This window comes from Marmota monax, unplaced genomic scaffold (genome assembly GCF_021218885.2).
Source record: "Marmota monax isolate L192 unplaced genomic scaffold, Marmota_monax_Labrador192_F-V1.1 WCK01_AAM20220418_F8-fsc00103, whole genome shotgun sequence".
Taxonomy (NCBI): domain Eukaryota; kingdom Metazoa; phylum Chordata; class Mammalia; order Rodentia; family Sciuridae; genus Marmota; species Marmota monax.
Genome location: NW_026694286.1, coordinates 4940136 through 4957897, shown reverse-complemented (window position 1 = coordinate 4957897; position 17762 = coordinate 4940136). Strand labels below are relative to the sequence as shown.

The 17762-nt window shown below is 39.6% G+C and overlaps 1 long non-coding RNA gene across 1 annotated transcript; it reads left to right on the top strand.

Moving 5' to 3' along the window:
• The first annotated feature begins 11803 nt into the window (after positions 1-11803).
• On the top strand, positions 11804-17128 carry LOC124108914 (uncharacterized). Its single transcript, XR_006856823.2, has 4 exons — positions 11804-11986; positions 12328-12384; positions 15676-15851; positions 16056-17128. It is a non-coding gene; the product is annotated as an uncharacterized LOC124108914 (long non-coding RNA).
• Positions 17129-17762: the final 634 nt, after the last annotated feature.

Here is a 17762-nt window from a genome sequence, read left to right as displayed (position 1 = left end):
TTTCACTGAAAGATCAAGTGAAGATGGACACATCTCCTTAGCACCTTGTGATGATCATATTTTCTCCTTGAAGTTGTAGTATATTGAAGGTGTATTTTAAAACCTTAATGTTTTTGTCAGATTGCACACACACACCCCATTTTATGTTGTTATAATATCAAGATTGGGTAATTTATAAAGGAAAGAAGTTTATGTGGTTTATGTTTCTGAAGGCTGGAAAATCCAAGAACATGGTGTCGGCATCTGCTCAGGTGAAGGCTTCCTAGTGAAAGGGCAAGAGAGTCTGCAGGAGAGAAAGCTGAGGAAGTGAAATTCACTTTACAACAAGTCATTGTTAGGATAAGGTCTGCAGTACTTCAACAATTAACCTAGTTCCTCAAGAAAAATATTCTCTCCCTTAAGGACCTAATCACTTCTTAAAGGCCCCACCTCTTAATACCACCACAATGGCAGTCAAATTCCAGTCTGAGTTTCAGAAGGGACAAACCATATTCAAACTCCAGCATTATAATTTTCAGAACTTCCAAAAAAATCACATAAATTTCAAGTATATGTGGCCCATATCTCTATTTTCTTGTGTAAATCACACTTACAATGTCTTTGATAAATCTTTCTAGATAATTGCATGCTGCGATGATGGCTCTGATTAGGGACCTACTATGGTTCTTAGTAGTTTTTAACTATCGTTAATTCCCCTCTAACATTGGATATGCTCCTCAAAGATTCTTTAATTGTTTCATATCTCCTTGAAGGTCTATATTATGCTGGATATTTCTTTGGCATTCCTCCCAGAGCTAACATAATGAGGACCTAGGGGAGGTTATTAGTAAGTAATTGTTGAGTGAAAGTGTTTATCTTTTTTTTCCCCAAAATACTTCATCATTGTGGTTCTTCCTATAAATTTCAAAAGTTCCTAGGAAACAAAATTCCTCTGAGTCATCCAATAAGCATAAGACAAATGCAGAATAGGCCTCTTTAGAAAAATATTTCCAAAGAAAGTTCTGTAGGCTTAAGAGTTTTCACAAAAATGCAGTAAAAAATTTCAGCTTAATATTTACTCTAAAATGTTAAAATTATCAGGATTTTTTCATAGGGTAGCTGATGTTCCTTTCAGATTCCTTCAGAGCCCAGCAATTGGGCCCATAGCAGCTGTCTGAAGCAAGTGCTTGAATGAGAATATAAGGAAAATCATTTTCTTCTTGAGTAACACGATTTTAAAATAATATTGTTTTTCTCAGAGCATATTTTTGCATAATGATTAATTTAAAACTATTAAGTACAGTGGCCCGCGGAGGGGCAGAGCTGCCAACCACGCCTGCAAGGTAGGCGGGCCTGCAACCCACCGGCAGAACAGGCGCAGCGGCCTGCTGAGAGGCAGAGCCGCCCCCTCCCCCCCCGCGCCTGCAAGGTAGGCAGAACTCTGACCACCGGCAGGACAGGCCCAGAATTCCACAGAGGGGCACAGCTGCCCGACACGCCTGCAAGGTAGGCGGATCTGCGACCACCAACAGAACAGACAAGACCTGCAACCGACAGACAGAACAGGCCCAGCGGCCTGCAGAGGGGCAGTGCCACTGCCCTCGCCTGCAAAGTAGGCAGAACTGCGACCACCGACAAAACAAGCCTAGCGGCCCGCAGAGGGGCAGAGCCGCCGCCCGCGCCTGCAAGGTAGGCGGACCTGCTACCGACCGGCAGAACAGGCCCAGCGGCCTGCCGGCGAGGTAGGCACATTGCCCCAATTGGAGGAGGGGCAGAGCCGCCGCCTGCGCCTGCGAGGGAGACTTTGCAACTATACAAGAGCAATATAAATATATAAGGGGAAAATTCAATAGCACAACAATTTCACCAAGCAGAAAGAAACGTGAACAGTATAAAGAGACAAGGAAAGAAAGGACCACAAGCAATGCAGGTCAACTCAACTTTAGAAGAGGTAATATCTGCAGCAGATGGAATGTCAGATAAACAATTCAGGATTTACATGCTTCAGATGATCTGGAGTCTCAAGGAAGACATCAGACAGCAAAATCAGACAATGAAAGATCACTTCAACGATGAATTACATAAACAAATCCAAGAAGCAAAAGATCAACTATACAGAGAGATAGAGGTTATAAAAAACAAACAAACAGAAATCCTAGAAATGCAGGAAGCAATAAACCAACTTAAAAACTCAATGGAGAATACTACCAGCAGAGTAGAACACTTAGAAGATAGAACATCAGACAATGAAGACAAAGTATTTCAACTGGAAAAGAACATAGACAGCTCAGCAAGACTGTTAAGAAACCATGAGCAGAACATCCAAGAAATATGGGATAACATAAAGAGACCAAACTTAAGAGTCATTGGGATACAGGAAGGAATAGAGGTTCAAACCAAAGGAATGAGCAATATATTCAAAGAAATAATACGAGAAAACTTCCCAGACTTGAAGAATGAGACAGAATCCCAAATCCTACAAGCCTACAGGACGCCGAATGTGCAAAATCATAAGAGATCCACACCTAGACACATTATAATGAAGATGCCCAACATACAGAATAAGGAGAGAATTTTAAAAGCTACAAGAGAAAGGAAGCAGATTACATTTAGGGGTAAGCCAATCAGGATAACAGCTGATCTTTCAACACAGACTCTGAAAGCTAGAAGATCCTGGAATAACATATTTCAAACACTGAAATAAAATGGGTTCCAACCAAGAATTGTGTATCCAGCGAAATTAAGCTTCAGGATGGAAGATGAAATTAAAACCTTCCACGATAAACAAAAGTTAAAAGAATTTGCAGCTAGAAAACCATCTCTTCAAAACATCCTCGGCACAACATTACAGGAAGAGGAAATGGAAAATAACAATGAAAACCAACAGTGGGAGGTAGGACAGTAAAGGGGGGAAAATAATCAAAGAGGAAAACAAACCATGTTTAGTAACATAAATAAACAAATATGGCTGGAAGAACAACCCATATCTCAATAATAACCCTAAATGTTAATGGCTTAAACTCACCAATTAAGGGACACAGGCTAGTAGAATGGATCACAAAACAAGACCCAACAATATGCTGCCTACAGGAGACGCATTTGATAGGAAAAGACATACATAGGCTGAAGGTGAAAGGTTGGGAAAAATCATATCACTCATATGGACTTCGGAAACAAGCAGGAGTGTCCATACTCATATCAAATAAAATAGATTTCAAGCCCAACTTAATCAAAAGGGATAAAGAGGGACACTACATACTGCTCAAGGGAACCATACACCAACAAGACATAACAATCATAAATATATATGCCCCAAACAATGGTGCAGCTATGTTCATCAAACAAACTCTTCTCAAGTTCAAGAGTCTAATAGACCACCATACAATAATCATGGGAGACTTCAACACACCTCTATCACCACTGGACAGATCTTCCAAACAAAAGTTGAATAAGGAAACTATAGAACTCAATAACACAATTAATAACCTAGACTTAATTGACACATATAGAATATACCACTCAACATCAAGCAGTTACACTTTTTTCCCAGCAGCACATGGATCCTTCTCAAAAATGGATCATATATTATGTCACAGGGAAACTCTTAGACAATATAAAGGAATAGAGATAATACCATGCATCTTATCTGATCATAATCGAATGAAACTGAAAATCAACGATAAAAGAAGGAAGGAAAAATCATGCATCACTTGGAGAATGAACAATAGGTTACTGAATGATCAATGGGTTATAGAAGACATCAAGGAGGAAATTAAAAAATTCTTAGAGATAAATGAAAACACAGACACAACATATCGGAATCTATGGGACACATTGACAGCAGTTCTAAGAGGAAAATTCATTGCTTGGAGTTCATTCCTTAAAAAAAGGAAAAACCAACAAATAAATGATCTCATACTTCATCTCAAAATCCTAGAAAAAGAAGAGCAAAACAACAGCAAAAGAAGTAGAAGGCAAGAAATAATTAAAATCAGAGCTGAAATTAATAAAATTGAAACAAAAGAAACACTTGAAAAAATTGACAAAACTAAAAGCTGGTTCTTTGAAAAAATAAATAAAATCGACAGACCCTTAGCCATGCTAACGAAGAGAAGAAGAGAGAGAACTCAAATTACTAGCATACGGGATGAAAAAGGCAATATCACGACAGACACTTCAGAAATACAGAAGATAATTAGAAATTATTTTGAATCCTTATACTCCAATAAATTAGAAGATAGTGAAGGCATCGATAAATTTCTTAAGTCATATGATCTGCCCAGATTGAGTCAGGAGGATATAGACAACCTAAACAGACCAATATCAATTGAGGAAATAGAAGAAACCATCAAAAGACTACCAACTAAGAAAAGCCCAGGACCGGATGGGTATACAGCAGAGTTTTACAAAACCTTTAAAGAGGAACTAATACCAATACTTTTCAAGCTACTTCAGGAAATAGAAAAAGAGGGAGAACTTCCAAATTCATTCTATGAGGCCAACATCACCCTGATTCCTAAACCAGACAAAGACACTTCAAAGAAAGAAAACTACAGACCAATATCTCTAATGAACCTAGATGCAAAAATCCTCAATAAAATTCTGGCGAATCGGATACAAAAACACATCAAAAAAATTGTGCACCATGATCAAGTAGGATTCATCCCTGGGATGCAAGGCTGGTTCAATATACGGAAATCAATAAATGTTATTCACCACATCAATAGACTTAAAAATAAGAACCATATGATCATCTCCATAGATGCAGAAAAAGCATTCGACAAAGTACAGCATCCCTTTATGTTCAAAACTCTAGAAAAACTAGGGATAACAGGAACATACCTCAATATTGTAAAAGCAATCTATGCTAAGCCTCAGGCTAGCATTATTCTGAATGGAGAAAAACTGAAGGCATTCCCTCTAAAATCTGGAACAAGACAGGGATGCCCTCTCTCACCACTTCTGTTCAACATAGTTCTCGAAACACTGGCCAGAGCAATTAGACAGACGAAAGAAATTAAAGGCACAAAAATAGGAAAAGAAGAAGTTAAATTATCACTATTTGCAGGTGACATGATTCTATACCTAGCAGACCCAAAAAGGTCTACAAAGAAACTATTAGAGCTAATAAATGAATTCAGCAAAGTGGAAGGCTATAAAATCAACATGCATAAATCAAAGGCATTCCTGTATATCAGCGACAAATCCTCTGAAATGGAAATGAGGACAACCACTCCATTCACAATATCCTCAAAAAAAATAAAATACTTGGGAATCAACCTAACAAAAGAGGTGAAAGACTTATACAATGAAAACTACAGAACCCTAAAGAGAGAAATAGAAGAAGATCTTAGAAGATGGAAAAATATACCCTGTTCATGGATAGGCAGAACTAACATCATCAAAATGGCGATATTACCAAAAGTTCTCTATAGGTTTAATGCAATCCCAATCAAAATCCCAACGGCATTTCTTGTAGAAATAGAGAAAGCAATCATGAAATTCATATGGAAAAATAAAAGACCCAGAATAGCAAAAACAATGCTAAGCAGGAAGTGTGAATCAGGCGGTATAGCGATACCAGACTTCAAACTATACTACAGAGCAATAGTAACAAAAACAGCATGGTACTGGTACCAAAACAGGCGGGTGGACCAATGGTACAGAATAGAGGACACAGAAACCAATCCACAAAACTACAACTATCTTATATTTGATAAAGGGGCTAAAACCATGCAATGGAGGAAGGATAGCATCTTCAACAAATGGTGCTGGGAAAACTGGAAATCCATATGCAACAAAATGAAACTGAATCCCTTTCTCTCACCATGCACAAAAGTTAATTCAAAATGGATCAAGGAGCTTGATATCAAATCAGAGACACGGCATCTGATAGAAGAAAAAGTTGGCTACGATCTACATACCGTGGGGTCGGGCTCCAAATTCCTCAATAGGACACCCATAGTACAAAAGTTAATAACTAGAATCAACAAATGGGACTTACTCAAACTAAAAAGTTTTTTTCTCAGCAAAAGAAACAATAAGAGAGGTAAATAGGGAGCCTACATCCTAGGAACAAATATTTACTCCTCACACTTCAGATAGAGCCCTAATATCTAGAATATACAAAGAACTCAAAAAATTAAACAATAAGATAACAAATAACCCAATGAACAAATGGGCCAAGGACCTGAACAGACACTTCTCAGAGGGGGACATACAATCAATCAACAAGTACATGAAAAAATGCTCACCATCTCTAGCAGTCAGAGAAATGCAAATTAAAACCACCCTAAGATACCATCTCACTCCAGTAAGATTGGCAGCCATTATGAAGTCAAACAACAACAAGTGCTGGCGAGGATGTGGGGAAAAGGGTACACTTGTACATTGCTGGTGGGACTGCAGATTGGTGCAGCCAATTTGGAAAGCAGTATGGAGATTTCTTGGAAAGCTGGGAATGGAACCACCATTTGACCCAGCTATTCCGCTTCTTGGTCTATTCCCTAAAGACCTAAAAAGAGCATGCTACAGGGACACTGCTACATGGATGTTCATAGCAGCACAATTCACAATAGCTAGACTGTGGAACCAACCTAGATGCCCTTCAATAGACGAATGGATAAAAAAAATGTGGCATTTATACACAATGGAGTATTACTCTGCATTAAAAAATGACAAAATCATAGAATTTGCAGGGAAATGGATGGCATTAGAGCAGATTATGCTAAGTGAAGCTAGCCAATCCCTAAAAAACAAATGCCAAATGTCTTCTTTGATATAAGGAGTGTAACTAAGAACAGAGTAGGGACGAAGAGCATGAGAAGAAGATTAACATTAAACTGGGATGAGAGGTGGGAGGGAAAGGGAGAGAGAAGGGAAATTGCATGGAAATGGAAGGAGACCCTCAGGATTATACAAAATTTCATACAAGAGGAAGTGAGGGGAAAGGGGAAAATAATACAAGGGGGAGAAATGAATGACAGTAGAGGGGGTAGAGAGAGAAGATGGGAGGGGAGGGGAGGGGGGATAGTAGAGGATAGGAAAGGCAGCAGAATACAACAGACACTAGTATGGCAATATGTAAATCAATGGATGTGTAACTGATGTGATTCTGCAATTTGTATACGGGGTAAAAATGGGAGTTCATAACCCACTTGAACCAAAGTGTGAAATATGATATATCAAGAACTATGTAATGTTTTGAACAACCAACAATAAAAAATTAAAAAAAAATAATAAAACTATTAAGTACAAATTCCAGTAAGAATACAGAGAGCTGTGGGCTCAGTTTTCACAGTTCGAAGAATTTCATAAGTACAAAAAAGTAGAGTTTATGCCAGTTTGTTTTAGTCAGAACCATTCTGTGCATCAAGTGTTTCATCTTAATGTGATTGTCTAGTGTGAATAAAAAAAAACAGTAAACATTTTGATAAAAACTAAAAACTGCTGAGTTGTATACCTGATAGGCAGTCAGAAGAGAACAATTAGGGAAAGGACATCAGTAAAGGGAGCAGATAGGAAATAGTAAAGAACAGACACATAAATACAAAGGCTTCATGTGTGACTCCGCCTTTAGGCTGGAAAGGTGAGTAGGATCTTAGAAAGGAAGTTAGTTAATATGATTAATACAGAGTGATTTAAAGGTAATTTTGTACCCTCAAGGACTGTTTAAATTGAACACAGAATTTAAAAAGAAACATAAACCAGAAAGTCAAAGAAAAAGTAGAAAATGATCTGGCAGACTAAACTCATTAAGTCTTGATGGTAAAATGTCCAAACTTGGAAGAAGGCTATGGGAAACTCTTAATCTAGGGGATTAAAAAGTGACCTAAAGAAGGGCTGGGATTGTGGCTCAGAGGTAGAGTGTTTGTTTAGCATGCATGAGGCACTGGGTTTCATCCTTAGCACCACATAAAGTAAAATAAAGACATTGTGTCCACCTATAACTGAATAATTTTTAACAAATATTTTAAGAAAGTGAATTAAGGAAACATTTCTTAGAAGACTAACCTATATGGAAAAACATTTTTTTTCCTCTTATATTTGGTGTTACATTGGAAGTAAGTAAAATTCAGGGGAGCCCCCAAGCTGATAAAATGACCAGGCAAGCAATGGCTTACTGCTAGTTCTTAAAGCAATTCTCAAAGTGAAGGTATGTGTATATGTGCTTGTGTATGTGTACCTAAATTGACATAACCATAGAAGGTGGGATAGAACTTACAGTCTGAAATATAGACTAATTGATTTCTTACTGACACAGAAAACATCAACATTCTTCAGAGACTTACAACAGGACCCACAGTCTACAATATATAACATCTACATTGTCCAGGATGCAAGCAAAATCTCTAAACATACATCCAACCAGGACAAAGTGACCAATTATCAAAGGAGGAAAAAAAATCAACAAATGCCAATCTCTAGAGATAATTATCAAAGACTTTAAAATAGTTTTCTCTCTGCATTATGAGGTTACAAGAAAAATGTTATAAGAAAAAATATTTAAGTGAATGGAGGAATAGAAATCCTCAACAGAGAAATAAAAATGTATAAAGGAAGCAAATGAAAATTGTTGAAATTAAAATACAGTATCTGAAGTGAAAAAAATCACCAGATGGACTCAATATGAGAATGGACAAGAAAAAGAAAAGGATCAATAAACTCGAAGGCAGAACAGTGCAAATTATCCAATCTACAAACAGAGATAAAGGAGAATCACATCCCAACATACCACAGGCTACATGTGACAAATCCACAGCCGACATTATACTGAATGGGGAAAAGCTGAAAGCATTTCCTTTAAGACTTGGAACAAGGTAAGTGTGTACAATAATGGACATAACTTTTATTCAAAATAGTATTGAAAGTTTTAGCCAGAGCAATTAAGCAAGAAAAAGAAACAAAAGGCATACAAATAGGAAGCGATGGAGTCAAATTATTCCTGTTTGCTGATGATATGATTCTATAGGCAGAAAAAAATGAAACTCCACCAAAAGACTTTTAGAACTGGGAAACAAATTTAGTAATGTTGCAGGATACACAAACAACATAAAAATCAGTAGCATTTTTTAAATGGCAATAAAAAGATTTCTAAGAAATCAACAAAGCAATCCTATTCAAAATACCCTAGGAATAAATTTAACCAAGGAAATGAAAGATCTCTCCAATGAAAATGAAAACACTGATGAAGGAAATTGAACACACACACAGACACACAAATGGAAGGCTCTCCCATTTTCATGGATTGGAAGAATTGTTAAAATCTACATACTACCCTAAGTAATTTACAGATTCAATGCAATCCACACCAAAATGCCAAGAAAGTCTTCTACAGAACTAGATTTAAATAATCCTAAAATTCATAGAGCCACAAAGGACACCAAATAGTCCATGTAATCTTGAACAAAAAGAATAAAACTAGAGGCATCAATATTTGATTTCAAGATATACTACAGAGCCACAGTAAACAAAACAACATGATATTGGCATAAAAATGGACAGAGACCAATGGGACAGAATAGAGGTCCTAAAATAAACTTATCATATCCAACTGACTCTCTACAAAGATGCCAAAAACATACAATGCAGAAGGACAGACTCTTTAATAAGTGGTATTGGAATAACTGGATATCCTCCTGTAAAAAATAGAAACTTGACCACTATTTCTCACACTGTACAAAATCAACTCAAAATGGATCAAAGATCTAAATGTAATACCTGAAACCATGAAACTACTAGAAGAAAACATAGGGGAAACACTTTGAGATGTTGGCATTGGCAATGGCTTTTTGGATATGACCCCAAAAGCACAGGAAACAAAAGAGAAAACAGACAAGTGAGATTATTTTTCCTTTCCTTTTCTTTTTTAAAAATGCTTTTATTAGTACAGTATAGTTATACATTATAGTGGGGTTCATTTGGCATAATCATACATGCATAAAATATAATTTGCTTCATTTCAGTCCCCAGGACTTTCTCTTTCCCTCCCCTCCCTCCTCCTCTGTTCCCCTTCCACTACTCTACTGATCTTCCTTCTATTTATTTATTTATTTAAATTGGTGTTTCATTCATATACATAAAGGTGAAATTCACTATGGTATATGCATATATGTATATAGCATTGTTTGGTCAACTTCATTCCACAGTTCCTCCCTTTTCCTGCCCCTACTCCCTTCCCCTCTCATCCTCTTCCTTTACTCCACTGATCTCCCTTCTATTTTCATAGGATACGCTCTCCTTTTTTATTTCCCCCTTATTTTGCTCTAGCTTCTACATATCAGAGAAAAAAATTTACTCCTTAGCTGAGTCTGGCTTATTTCACAAAGCTTGATGTTCTCCAATTTTATCCATTTATCATCAAATGCTATAATTTCATTCTTCCCTGAGTAAAACCTCATTTTAAAAATCCATTAATCTATCTGGTCCCTTGATGGTTTTACTTGGATATTGTCAATTGTGCTGCTAAAAACATTAATGAGCCTATATCACTACATTTTGCTGATTTTATTTCTTTGGATATACACCAAGCCATAGGATGGAGGTTTAATCCAAAGAGATTGTTTTAATCTGCAATCTCTACCAACAATACCTTGTCCCTCACACTGTCACCAACATTTATTACTTCTGTTGTTGAGGACTGGCATTCTAACTGGAGTGAGATGAAATCTCAATATAGTTTTGATTTGCAGCCCCTGATTGCTAGGGATGTCGAATATTTTTTCATGTATTCGTTGGCCATTTGTATTTGTTGTTTTGAGAAATGCTTTATTTTGCCCATTTACTAATTGGGTTATTCGGGGGGTGGTGTTGGTGTTTTGAGTTCTTTATATATTCTGGATAGTAATCTCCTGTAGGAGAAGTAGCTGGCAAAGACATTCTCAGATGCAAATGACTAATGGTCATTTCTCTGTGCCCATCCCATTATTCAAGGAAGTCGGCTACATGCAGCAGCAGAGGGGTAACGAGTCAGAGAGCTATGAGAGAGAGTGACAGCTGCGCTGGGCTCCGCTCTGACCAGGTCGGCGGTCATCAGGAGGCTGCACATTCGGGTCACAAGGTTCAGGAGTCTCCACAGTGAGCACGTGTTGGCGCGCGGCCCTCCGCACCCCCACAGGAATGGCCCTGCACAGGGGCCCGCCTCCACCGCTACTGGGAGTCGGCTTTCCTGGAATCTGGGAGGAATCTTCGGATCTGCTGGTCCTGGTAGGTTAGTAGTTCTCAGCCCTTCTCATCAGTGCAGCTGGGAAAATACGTGCAAGGTTCTTCAGAACCTCACCTCCTCGGCTGACGCGCGGAGGCCAAAACCTGAGGCCGCGTAGGAGGCGTGGCGTTTCTTGCTCCTCCCACTGTTTGCCCAGGCAAGCCGGCAAAAGTTCCGCAGTGAGCAGAACCCTGCTAACAAGTGGAACGTAGTGGCGAGGCGGTCCGAAAACTGTGGGGAGGGGGCCGGGGGCGTGGCCTGCCTGCGGGGAGAATAGTGGTTGGTTGAGTGGGTGGGGCTGACCTGCAGAGGGGTGCGTTTCCTGAAAGACTTTGGCGGGGGCGGAACCTGGGTGTGGGTGTGGCCTAGGGCGAAGTGGGCGGGGTCGACCTGCCCTGAGGAGCGGGGAAAAGTAAACCTGTTGCCCGGGAGCGGGTCGGGGAACCCCAAACGCCCAGGGAGGCGGCCTGGCGGGGGGCGTGGCGGTAGTCGGGAGGGCGGAGTCCACCTGCAGCGGGGAGGCGGGGTCTGGAGCAGGGGGCGGGGCCGGCCTGCGTCTGGGGGGGCGGTTGGTGACCGTTGGTGTGGCGGTTGGGAGGGCGGTCCCGGATTCGGGGGCGGGGTCAGCCTTCTCCAGGCGGCGTACTAAGGTGTAGAAAGAAAACCGCGGTCGCGCCAAGCTAAGATGAGCGACTGCTGAGTCGCGGTCCTTAGCGCGTCAAGAGACAGGCTGGGTCCCTGCGGGGCAGGAGAGGCGGAGAGAGACCCTGGGAACATCCTGGGTGGCCACACGTCGGTGCCCGAGTGAGGGGAGGAGCGGGCGGGCAGGTCTGGGGACCGGAGCTGCAGAGCTTCCGCGCTCTGGCTCCCAGCGGGGAGTCGGGGCGGCCGGCCAACGCGGGGCCAGGGCGGCGCGCGGAGGGCCCACGCGGGTGACATTCTGACTGGACCGGGTCCCGGGACTGCGCGGGAGGAGGTTGTGGGCGGCGGGCGGAAGATTGGTTTCCAGATCTTCTGATGAGCGCGGTGGAGGGCGTTGGGCTGCGCCCTCCCGGGAGACACTCCGGACGTTTATTGTGGAACTGGGGCTGGCGGTGGTCTTCGTTTTGAGGAGGTCAACCACCTTTTTAATTCTTTTGCTTCAGAGTATGGCGGGACTCAGGATGGAAGTCACCAGGACACGGATTTAGATTTGACTGAATGTAAGCATTCAAGCGACGGAGGGTGGTCAACTCCCCTGTTCCCGGGATCAGGCGGCCGCTTGCCAGTGAGGGCTCGGGCTTATCGTGCCAAGAGCAAAGATTTGGAAATATGTCCCTCCCGATTCGCGGCTGGTCATTTAAAGCCTAAATGTCCTCATGTTTAAAATGTTACGAGTATTTTCCCTGCTGCCTCATGAGTTGCAGAGGAGGTCGCATTCGGTAGCAGCACGTGAAAGTACTTTGCACAGTAAGGATAAGAACGGACGATCATTGTTCATTCCCAATGCAGTGCTACTAAGGGGCTTTCCATACGCATTCTCATTTAATCCTCGCATCAATTCTTTGCGGAAGGTATCATTATCATTATTATTAATTAGCCTCACTGTACAATCAAAGAGACAAGGGCTCAGAGAAATCAAGTAATTTCTCCAAGGTCCCACAGTAGAAAGGAACAGAGTCAGAGCTGGAGTTGTGGCTCAGCAGTGGAGCGCTCCCCTAGCATGAGCAAGGAAGGCCCTGGGTTCGATCCTCAGCGCCATATAAAAATAAATAAGTAACATAAAGGTATTTTGTGTCCAACTACAATTAAAAAAATACTTTTTTAAAAAAAGAAAGGAGCAGAATCAAAACTTGAATTTAAGGCAAGCCGATACCGGAGCCTATTTGTTCAATACTGTGCCCAAATATTGAGCCCAGTTGCTTAATACAAGCACCCAAATCCAACTCTTCTTTTGTTGTACTCAGCATATTAAAGATCCAACTTCTAATTTGGACAAGATATTGAATTGTGTTTCTTCTAAGTTCAAGAGTGAGACTATCTACTGATAACAATTCCACTAACAGGCTTTCATTATTACAGCTTGATTTCTCTGAGCCTTTACTTTTTAATCTACAAAAGAATTAACATGTAAATATCCCTTGAAAAAAGAACATGGAAACAAGTTGTGTGAGATGGTGTTAAACAATTTACCTCTCAACTGTGCTGCTCAAAATGTGGTGAATGGTCATTTTTTGGTGTTTTTTTTAAATTTTCTATTCATTGTGGTTAAATATTTTGTAAAAGATTTACTAGAAAAATGAAATGAAAAAAATACAAATCTAGATTTTTATTAAAGACTGCACAATGAAATGACATTTTAATAACTATCATTGGAATAACTGCAACAGAAAAATTAACATCAGTATACATTCACTGAAAGTATGTGTGGTTAATAGAATCCTATGTGGCAGAGTAGATTCTTAATATCCAGGACTTTTTCCATAGTTTCAGTAACGAACTAGCTAAGGAACATTCAACACACCTAGCACCAACTCTCAATCCTGCACTCTAATGGAATGCAAAAGCATAATCAATAGTAAAGAGTTAATAATGACACACCTTTTAATCACTTCAGCAGAATAGAGGCAGTGCCTTCCTTTGTTTCTGTCTTGACAGCCCAGACCCCACCTGCGTGGAGGTAGAATGAAAATCCCAAACTCCCCCTAGGTAGATCAGGCTGCCTGGAGTTAATGTTATTGAACACCCAATGAATAAATCAATAGCAAAGGCACAAAGTGGACATGGAAAATCTATATGTGTGTTACCTCAGTCCATGTTTAGGACTCCAAAGCTTAGATTCAAAGGAGTAAGATTCTCTTTAATTATATAATACCCTGCAAGACAGTGATTAAATCTATGAAGTTTCCAGACACTGAAGTTATCTTTTTCCTAGATCAGAAATTGCATCTCTCTTTTGAATTTTGCAGGATTAATCTCTGACCTACTTTCATCTAATAGCAAACGGGGTTCCCATGGCTTATAGCTATTCACCAGACCCTTGCAAACAAAAATCTATTTGAAAATGAAAATCTATCTTTTTCAAATTTATGCCTTTGCAAATGAAAATCCACTTCTTCGCCTTTTAGCCTTTTGAGTCACATGGTAGCATGACCTCCCTTAAAATTTGCTAACTTAGTGCTGGGGGTATAGCTCAGTAGTAGAGTGTTTGATGCCCAGCACCAGGATAAAAAAAAAAAAAATTAGTAACCTAATGGCAGTTAAATGTCTAATTCATTCAGACCTCCATATCTTTTGTTTCTTTCTTTTTTAAAAAATTTCCAAGTTTATGAATTTTTAAAAATGTACACCAAATGATGAAAAATGATGTATATTGCAATTCCCTTTCTGAAACATTTTTAATTGATAGAACTGGTGTGTGTGTGTGTAAGCCAGTGATATGGTTAAACATCCTACCATGCTCAGAGAATTCTTCACAAGAATCACCTGATCAATTGTGTTGAGAAAACATAATTTAGATGCATAGTTAAGTTCTCTCCTAGGATAAAATTTATGTGCATTTATTTATATAAATTGTGAATCTCTGATAATTTACCCACTGAAATTTGGTTGCTTTATGTTGAAGTATTTACTGAAGTCAATACACACGTTACAGTTTTCCTGTACAAAGTATATTTGTAAACTGTACACTTATAAATTAAAAGATATATATGTTTAAAGAAGGAGATGGAGATTATAATGGTAGTTCTGCAGTTTCCAGAACTTTGTGCTTAAGACTGCTTAGGACAATAAAAACACATTTAAACCAAATAGGCATCTGTATGACTGAAAAGCGGACTGAACAGAGTGTTCATGTGGATTGTGGATTGTGATCTTTTGGTGTACTTATTTTTTAGCTTTCATGCTGATCTCAACTTTGCCTTTGCTTGCATTTTTCATCCTCATAATCCCTCAGGCACAGCAAAACCTTCCCATCAGTTTCTTGTCTACTGAAAGCCTTTCCAAATAATGCCAACTTCTGAGCATCTGCCTCTTTCACAAATTGTATTACTGTATCCATAGACTGATGTGGAGATTCTTGGCAAAACCATATTTTCAGTACACTAAGGTCAGGTTCACTTATTCAACTAGGATTTCCATCTTCTCTTTATGTGGATTTTCCTGACTTCATGAAATGGTCCTTGGAAGACTCAATGACAGTTTTATTCAGAACTGGTTCCACATAGCTAAGTTAGCTGAAAAGAATTCCAATTGGTGGATATAAGAAGAATTTGTGGCTATTTTTCAGGAAAAGCTCAGAGAGTCTGCTGACTTACTAGCTTTTTCAGAAATCTTTTGCCTTTCAGGCATGTCAGATTCTATAAGCCAGGAGTCTGCTTCTGGCATGCATTTCTACTAGGAGATGCTTCAGTGGGAGAGGAACTACAAAAGGTGGAGGATTCTGGGTACATGGCTTTGCACTTTTGTTTTCTGGTATCTGCTTCTGCTGATTGACTTTTCTCAATGTTCTTAAGGAGTTGGACAGAATATTTTCCCCCAGCAAAGGAGGCAGCTACCACGTCTCCTCTATGGAGGAATTCAAGAACACTTCAGCTCAGAGGGCACAATTTTCATGGGGCTTGCAGGGCCTGCCAGAGCACCACAGCCATGGGGTCTGAATAGGCAACTGTTGGACTCTCTTCTGATTCAGGTAAGCACTGGTATCCCCTGGTTGTTTGCAGAGACAGATTACAGATGTGAACTGTAGTTAACTCAGCAATGTTATCCTTCACCAAATGGAAGAGTCTCTGTCCAACAACTTGACACAAATAGAGATGTAGGAGAACACAAAACTCTTTTCTTCTTTCCCTAATTTTGAGCCTCCTCAAGTATAAATAATGATTTTTTTTTTCAGGGAAGCATTTTCTAGAAACTTATCCTTCTTGGGGAGTGAAGTCTGTGAAGTGTTCCAACCTGTTCACCTGCTGTCCTGATGGCATAAGAGCAGTTCTGTACGGGATCTGCCTTGAACACTGCATCCATCACATGGGAAGAAATAGATTGTGGTTTTGCTAGACTTTCTGTAATAGGAATATTATTTCCTGATGGTTGTAAGACATCTGTCCAGGTACATTATCCAACTGGAAAAATATCTCAAGAATCGTACTTGTAGCAATAGTCAAAATCTCCTCCCTAGCCATCAAATGTAATATGAGCTTTATGTCCTCTTGCACTGCCACAGATTGCCAGGCAGATCAGATAAGGATTCTTTCTGTTGCTTCATTTCATTCTCCTTTTAATGACTTAAGGTTGGCTTCTGTGATCCCTTCTTACAGAATGTTGAAGGTACTATTTCAGATCCATTTAGAGATCATAAAAGGAACTTTGGCCAAGATGATACACTCATCTGGAACCCCAAGGGGGCTGAAGTAATGACCTCCTTTTTACACTTCAAATTCCTAACAATTGTGTGTCCAAGGTTCAAGAGATCTACAAGCTTCCTAAAGTCATTTCCATTGTCACTATATCTAGTGCTAACTATATAAGCTGGCATATGTAATCCCAATAATCATAATTCATGTTGAAGTAATATTGTGACAGTAACATGCTTCCTTTCAAACAAACTGTGAGGTCTTTAGTTGGTGAAATTGTGGACTGACCAAATTACCGTGAAGGATCACAGAAAGATCCAGTCTCTCCCAGTAATTGTTCTACTGGAAATTGTTGTTTTGCCCAGAGGATATTCTTCATTGTCATGCTTGACAGTATGGATCTTTTCCCCATGGGCTCCCTTTTTGGTGTTCTTTTCTCATGGGGCTACAATGGGTGGAGGTTATTTCCCCAGAGTCCAGTCAGCATGGGGACACAGGGCACTGCTACTGTATTTTAGAGCCCAAGGGCAGAGCCCAGACCTAAGTTGTATGCTTTATAAAAGCATCCTTATTGGAGCATCATTGACATACAATAAACTGTGCATATTTAAATATACACTTTGATGTGTGTGTTTTTATGCCCTTGCAACCATCACTACATTCATGGTTATGAGCATAATAACCATCACTCCTCAAAGTTTCCTCATGTTGCTTCCAGTCTCTCCCTTCCAAGCTTCAAACACTTAACACATTGGTTCCAAAAGAAAGTCAGTAACCTCCCTTACCATATTAAAAACAAAGTTGGTATAATCTTGACCTCCATACCAAGGATGGAAATTTATAAAACAAGTATAAACCAGCTTTACTTTGGAGTCTAGATGTGAAAATCCTCAATAATATACAGGTTAATTGAATTCAGCAATTAGGCAAAAAAAAAATATGGCCTTGGCCTTGATGGCAACTTATACTCTTCTTTTTATTCTCCAATATGTCACATTTTTCACTGTCTTTGTTTCATTATTCCAGTTTTGTTTTTTTTTTTTTTTTTCAGTTTCCAACTTTGGTTGATACTCTGATTTTATGCTGACATTGTGGGCAGACTATTTTCTCATACATTCCTAGAGGGAAAATTTGTCCTGGATGAAGAAAGGATGCTAGTGGGTGGTGCTCACCCACATTTTAAAATGAAAGGAATGGAACAATGAAAGACATATTATTCAATCATGATTTGTCTAGGCCCTCCCATTTGT